The sequence below is a fragment of the Arachis duranensis genome, chromosome 2 (assembly GCF_000817695.3).
Source record: "Arachis duranensis cultivar V14167 chromosome 2, aradu.V14167.gnm2.J7QH, whole genome shotgun sequence".
Taxonomy (NCBI): Eukaryota; Viridiplantae; Streptophyta; class Magnoliopsida; order Fabales; family Fabaceae; genus Arachis; species Arachis duranensis.
Genome location: NC_029773.3, coordinates 8,824,251 through 8,831,404, shown reverse-complemented (window position 1 = coordinate 8,831,404; position 7,154 = coordinate 8,824,251). Strand labels below are relative to the sequence as shown.

Below are 7,154 nucleotides of genomic sequence, written 5' to 3'. Positions count from 1 at the left end.
ACCTTATTTCTCTCTCGATTTTGTCTTTCACTGTGGCTCTTATCACCTCCGTTTTCTTCTTCTCTACTTCCTTCGGTCTTTCTCTCCCTTATTTTCGCCACCTACTCTTCTCTACCAAAAGTTCCAGCTCGGTCTCACAGAGAATCAATGATTTTGGAACAAAATAATTTTGAATTTAAAATTATAATTCCTGCTTAATATCCAATATATACATCGAATTCAATAATAGCCTGTACTACACTATTACTATCCTGTATTGTTCTTTTTAAATTTTGAATAAACAAAACACTTGTCAACATTTAAATAAAACACTTGTTGACAAAATAGATTGGACACTTATCAAATAACTAATTATTTACTGCTCTTGTATTATATATAGAGATTATATATTAAATATTAATATTAATATTAATAGATTAATAGATAGATAATAAATAGGGATTTTTTATTTTATTAAATAAAATAAATATAATATTTATCAAAATAAATATTTTTACAAGTATTTATCAATTTAAATTTCTTTTCTATATTTTGTTTATATTGTAAACAAGATAATTTTTCATGTATCTCGTTTATAGTGTAAACGAGATATGATAAGTAAGGGTGACATGTGTATATCTCGTTTACACTGTAAACGAGATAATAAAAGACAAATATTTAGCATCTATAAAAGAATGTGTAATCCTTAGTATTCTTCACACACATTTCATATCATTTCTCTGTCTCATTTTTCTCTCAAAAAGTTGAATGGTCAGTAACAATCCATTCATAGTTGTGCTTCTTTATCCCAATTATCGTATGAAAAATGACGATAATGGGGTGACATTTGTGTGTCAGGGTCCGATATTGTTTCGCACTCAGCGTGTGGAGACGTTGTCGGATTTGAAGAGTTTGAAATTGAGCAAGTTCGGTGGTACACAAGCGAGAAAAATCGGAAGGGTGGCGTATAGGTTGCTGGCACCCATGGAAAATGGAGTCTTCCAGTTTCAACTATTCCGACTTCACAGGAGACTAGCATGCGCGACTGATGTTCGACATTCATGGGAGGATCATGTGTGAACAGGTAATGGAGTTGTCCGCCAAGGTGGGTCACGGTGGTAGTGGGGGTTCCGTGCATGAAACCTATGTGTAGAACGACCGTCCTCTCGCACCACCGCCCATTCATGTCGCGATTCTGGAGCATGAGGTAGAGGAGGGTGAGGAGGAGTCGGACGAGGATTACGTGGCGGACAATGCAGACAGTAAGTCTTCCAATGATGGCGATGAGGATGAGTTTGTGCCGGAGACACCTGTAGGGGCTGTGCCGCGCCATGTGCTTCCTCCACCTCACCCGATTCTGGCGCTATCGGCTGTGCCAAGTCACTATCACAGTCTAGATCTGGACACCATGCATGAGAGGATCCCGATTTATGACACCTGTGGAGTGGATTACAACTTAGATGGCGGTGTGGAGTTTCAGATCGGACACAGGTTCAGAAGCCAAGAGGCGGTGCTTCAAGGTGTGAAGAACTACAGTATTCATAGGAGTGCTGAGTACCGGATGATCGAGTCCGACTGGTTAAAGTACCATGTGCAGTGCCGTCAAGCCAATAGTGGGTGTCAATGGAGCCTCCGTGTGGCCCTTCGTCAGAATCTTGGATACTGGTAAGTTCAAGTTTAATTGTGAATTTGAGTAATTTTGTATGATATGTTATTTTGGTTAGAGATATTGTGTAAGAATAAATTTTTTGATGTGATTAGGGAGGTTCGGAGGTTTGGTGGACCACACAGCTATCTAGCACCCACCATGTCTCAAGACCATCGTCAGTTAGATAGCAGTCTCATCTATAGAGTCATATTGCCCTTGATTCAGTCCAACCCCTCTATCAGTATCCCGGTCTTGCAAGGTGTGGTCCAGACAAGCTATCATTTCAAACCCTCATATAGAAAGGTGTAGATGATAAAGTAGAAGGCAATTGCATGGATCTACGGTGATTGGGAAGAGTTGTACAACAAGGTGTCAAAACTACTTCAGGCACTGCAAAGCTGTGTCCCCGACACCATATGTGACCTACACGTGAAACCGTACTACGAAGGACACCTCATCGTGCGCGACTGCTGCATGTTTGACAAAGTATTTTGGACTTTTCTGTCATGTGTCGAGGCCTTCAAGCATTACAAGCCGTTTGTATTTGTAGATGACACGCATCTATATGACAAGTACGGTGAAGTGTTGCTTATAACGGTGGCGCAAGACAGAAACAACAACATATTGCCGATTGCTTTTGCCATTGTTGAGTCTGAGATCATCGAGTCATGGTCGTTCTTTCTTATTAATTTGAGGCGCCACGTCACCCCACAAGACGGCTTACTGGTTATATCCGACATATCTCAAGCCATCAAGGCCGCCCTAAGCTCCGATGATAGTGAGTGGCATCCCGCTAGGGCGTTCAATGCTTACTAACAACATAGCACAAATATTACAGAGTTCCAAGTTAATAATTATGTCATACCAACCTAACACAAGCGAATAGAGTTCTAAATTAAGTTTACAGACCTAATTCCTAACTCATATACCAAAGTTCCAGGTCTTCATGACTACCCTAACAATGGCAACATCCTTAAATTTAACAATCATAACGAAACTAACTTCGAAGTCGGTCGTCCTGGCATAATGTGTCGTCTTGTTCAGCCTGTTGATGTCCCCGTCATTCCCCGCTTGGCGCGCCATTACCGCTTCGGTCAAGGGTATAGTCAGAAAGGGTTAAAAGAGGGAAAAAAGATGTTGACAAAGTTAAACTAGGACCCGGATTTAAGTTGTAAACGACTTCTATATATAGGCACGGACGGGCCATATGTCGTTTACAGTGTAAACAAGATATACACGTATCACGCTAACATGCCATGTGACAAGAAAATTTAAATTGATAAATTCTCATAAGAATATTTATTTTAGTAAATATTACATTTATTTTATTTATTAAAATAAAAAATTCTAATAAATAGATTGTGAAGTTAAACTGACGGTAAAAGACCAAAAAAGAATGAGGCGGTAAATGGAGAGAAATAAAAGTTTAGATATTATTTTATTTAATAATTTTATTTTATTTGCTAAAAAGTCTCATGCAGCCAATTGGACCTGTTAAGTTTATTACAAAGGACACCATTCAAATCTCGTCAAATGCACTTTCTAAAATGCTATTTATTTTTTAAAATTTAGACTTTATTTATTCTTTTAATTTAGTAATATTATTTTAATATTTTTAATTATACCACTTTCTTATTTTTTAGATAAATACATTATGAAATTAGATTTACTTTAATTTTTATTAACAATTTTTTTTAATTTTTTCTTTTTAAATAAAATAATTATTTTTTAATTTTCTCACTTATTCTACAGGTCATCTTCATCATTACCATTCATCAACTACAATATTTTTTTTTTATCAATTTTTCTGCTCCACTCGTTGGTTCTTTCTCTTTTTACGGTAAAACAACTTCTTGTTCCTTCATTTATTATTATTTGCAATATGTTTTTGTCATTTTTTTCCCTCTACCATATATAATTTATGCACACGGCGAACAAAAAAAATATAATAATCCAGTATCTAAAATATCATTATCTTTTTTAACCATTGAAGAGTATAAACTTATATGTAGTCTACAAGATGAATAATTAACTAACAAAATCAATCAAAGGAGGAAAGTCTAAAAATCGTAATAGAATAATAAATTTTGTTTTTTGATCGTTATTTCCTAATTTTATATCACTTTTAATTTAAAAAACATAAATAATCGAGATATTAATTACATAAATAAAATTTAGAAATTAAAATAAAATGCTCAACAATGACATTCATCATTTTATTCATAGTCTAAATAATTTTTTTATCGATAATTTACTGATCAACATGATATAAGTTGAATATAGTTATTGAAAATTTTGCTTTCATAATATAACTCTTCTATGAATCATGATAATTAATTAACAAGCACAATGACATATATGTTTATCGTAATTTCTGCAATGTCCTCCTTTGCAATGTTGTTGACACACTGAATTGCAAATACGGTTAACGCAAACATCATTACCAAGATGATATTCCCAACAACATTTTCTTACATGGAAGGATTTCATGCAATCTGAAAATCATCAACAACGTTTCTTTTAATATAAATTAAAAAAAAATTAAACACATTCAAAATATACAAAATAATTTATGTAATATAATCAAGCTATTTTGCATATACACTATGTACAGATACTACTGAGACGTGTTAATAATAATGATAATATAAATATTATTATTATTAGTAAAAAATTAAATAAAAATATCTCTCAAATGTGAAATGACTTATAAATAACTTCTACTTTTATATACACATAATATATTTATATGAAATATCTAAGTAAGAATAATTACGCAAAAAATAATTTGAAATTTTTATATAATGTAAATAGATATAGTTAAAGATATTTATATTTATATTTAACTAAAAAGTAAGATATTATGCTTCATTAGTTTTCAAAATTATTATATATCTCATAATTTGAGTGGATTTGTATAACAATTAAAAATTATTAATTAAAAAAAAACACAAGAATAATAAAGAAATTAAAGAGAAAAAATAAAGGACTAAAAAAGAGTTATACCTGTTTGCGTTAGTATTAGAAAGACAAGTAGAGAAAAAAGTAGTACTCCTTTTACCATTGTAGGATTATAATGCTTAATTTCCTGGTATTACAAGAAAAACTTTGATGTTAATAACTATTACCATTTTTTAGTACGTTATTTATGCACATATTATCAAGTTATCGCAGCAATAATCTTAGCAAAAATTATAATTTGAATAATTTGCCTAATTTATAGATATAAGTATTTAATTTATATATAATTATCTAAAGCAATTATATATTAAGAAAATAATATATGAAGAAAATTGACAATAAATATATTTTTATTTAAAAAGAAACTAAAAAAATATTAAGTTGATGACAAATTATTGTTAAAATATTAAAAAAATCTGCCATTTTTTAGAAAATATTTTAAAGATTTAAACATATAATCGTACCGTGTATCCTTTTTCTTAAGGAAATAAAAAAAATACTAAATCAGAATCCAAGTATGTAAGACTTGGAGTGGAAGGAGAAAAAAAAAGTATCATAAAAAGAACAACATATCATAGTCAAAGTATTCTGGCAAATAATAATAAAATAATAAAAGAATGATGGTGTATAACAGTACAAAAGACTTACCTTAAAGCTTTAACTGATATTTTTTATTAGTTTGTGCGTATTAGTAAGAGAGGTAACTCTCTATTTAGTATTTATAGATATAAGGGAGCAAAAAAAAAAAAAGTTCCTGAAATTATTATTATTAATTTGGCCTAATTCTTTTCATATTTTGGCATATTATTTTTTAAATTGATCTGATTTGATCTCAATTTTTTTTTCTTTGATACAGTAAAATACCACCTTTTTTTGCATAGAATATAAAATATAATTTTTAATTAGAAAATTCACTAAATCTACTATTACCGATATTAAAAATTTTTTAATTTATTAATTACCTAAATTAATTATATAAATAAAATTATACTAAAACAATTGATATAGAAATATAGAAGAATGCACCTCTGTTAAAATTTAAATATTAAAAAAAATATTAAATTGATAACTAAGTCTTTGTTAAAATTTTGACCGTATGAACGTGATTTGATGTTGCAAAGTTATTTAAAGTTTTAATGCTTTTTAATTAAAAGAGAGAAAAAGTTGGTATGAAGTTTTAGTGCTCGTTAATTAAAAAAGAGAGAGAAGGATATTAAATTATCAAGGAGAGAGAGAAAATTAGTATTAAATTATTAAGGAGAGAGAAAAGAATCAACATTAAAATTCTATTTGGCTAAATTTTTTGTTTTAATTTTATTTTATTTTATTTTTAGATTGATATTAAATTATTACAAAAATAAAAATTTAAAAGAATTAAAAGGAAAAAAAACTCTTATTATTTTAAAAATTTTTTATTTAAATAAACATACTCGTATTATTTTAAAATTAATACTAATAAATTTATTTAAAATTTTTAAATTTTAAATAAACATATTCATCTCATTTTAAATAAATGTTCTCGTATTATTTTTTTTAAAGCAGTTAAATATGGTAAGGGTCCAGTTTAGGTAAACAACTTAATTAAACTCCTTTTGAAAAAATAGCTTAAATAATACTATATTAAAAGAAGCTTATAAATAAGTTATTTTGTATTTGGATTTTTAGTTCTAAAAGTGCTTATTATATAAAAATGTGGTAAAAAATAGTAGTATTATGAGAGAAGTCATTTTTTTTAACTTCTCTATAAGCTCCTAAATAGCTTCTTACAAAGTCGCAATTTGGTTTTGAAAATTGCATCAAACATTAAGGCCCAATTTGGGTAAACAGTTTAATTAAGTTACTTTTGAAAAAATAGCTTAAACAAAAAATGACTATATTAAAAGTAGCTTGTAAATAAGTTTATTTTGTATTTGGATTTTTAGTTCTAAAAGTGCTTATTTTATAGAAATGTGATAAAAAGTAGTAGTATTATGAGAGAAGTTATTTTTTAACTTTTCTATAAGCTCCTAAATAGTTTCTTAGAAAACCGCAATTTAATTTTGAAAATTGCACTAGACATTAATATTACTACTTCTCATAAGTTAAAAGTAAAAAAAAATAATTTTTAAAACTTCCCAAACGGGGCCTATACTAATACTTTTCCTAAGTTAAAAGCTCAAAAAAAATTACTTTTAAAACTTTTCAAATGGATCCTAAGAATCTCAACAAAAGAGATAGATATATATAAGCTTTCAAATTAATAACTTTAGGCACCGCAAGACTTGGTTTAGTGGCAACTATGTTTAACTTGCTAGGAGGTGCACCTGGTTCAAATCCTAGCTATGTCTAGGAAGTTAATATATGGAACCTTTTTTGTGTAAATTAAATATGTTAGAGATATTTTTGCTTAAAATAATACGAATATATTTATTTTTATTAAATTAAATTATTAATTTAAATTATATCTATCTAAATTTTAAATAAAAGATTTTATAATTTTAAAATTTAAATATGTGAATAAAATTATATTAATAAAAAAATAAAAATATACAAATATAATTTAAATTGTATAGAAATAGGAATAAAT

General features: G+C 28.7%; 1 long non-coding RNA gene across 1 annotated transcript; it reads right to left on the bottom strand.

Moving 5' to 3' along the window:
- Nucleotides 1-3,826: 3,826 nt before the first annotated feature.
- On the bottom strand, nt 3,827-5,249 carry LOC127744741 (uncharacterized). Its single transcript, XR_008005737.1, has 3 exons — nt 5,237-5,249; nt 4,634-4,715; nt 3,827-4,122 (listed from the first exon to the last, which is right to left on the bottom strand). It is a non-coding gene; the product is annotated as an uncharacterized LOC127744741 (long non-coding RNA).
- Between the last annotated feature and the right edge of the window lie 1,905 nt (nt 5,250-7,154).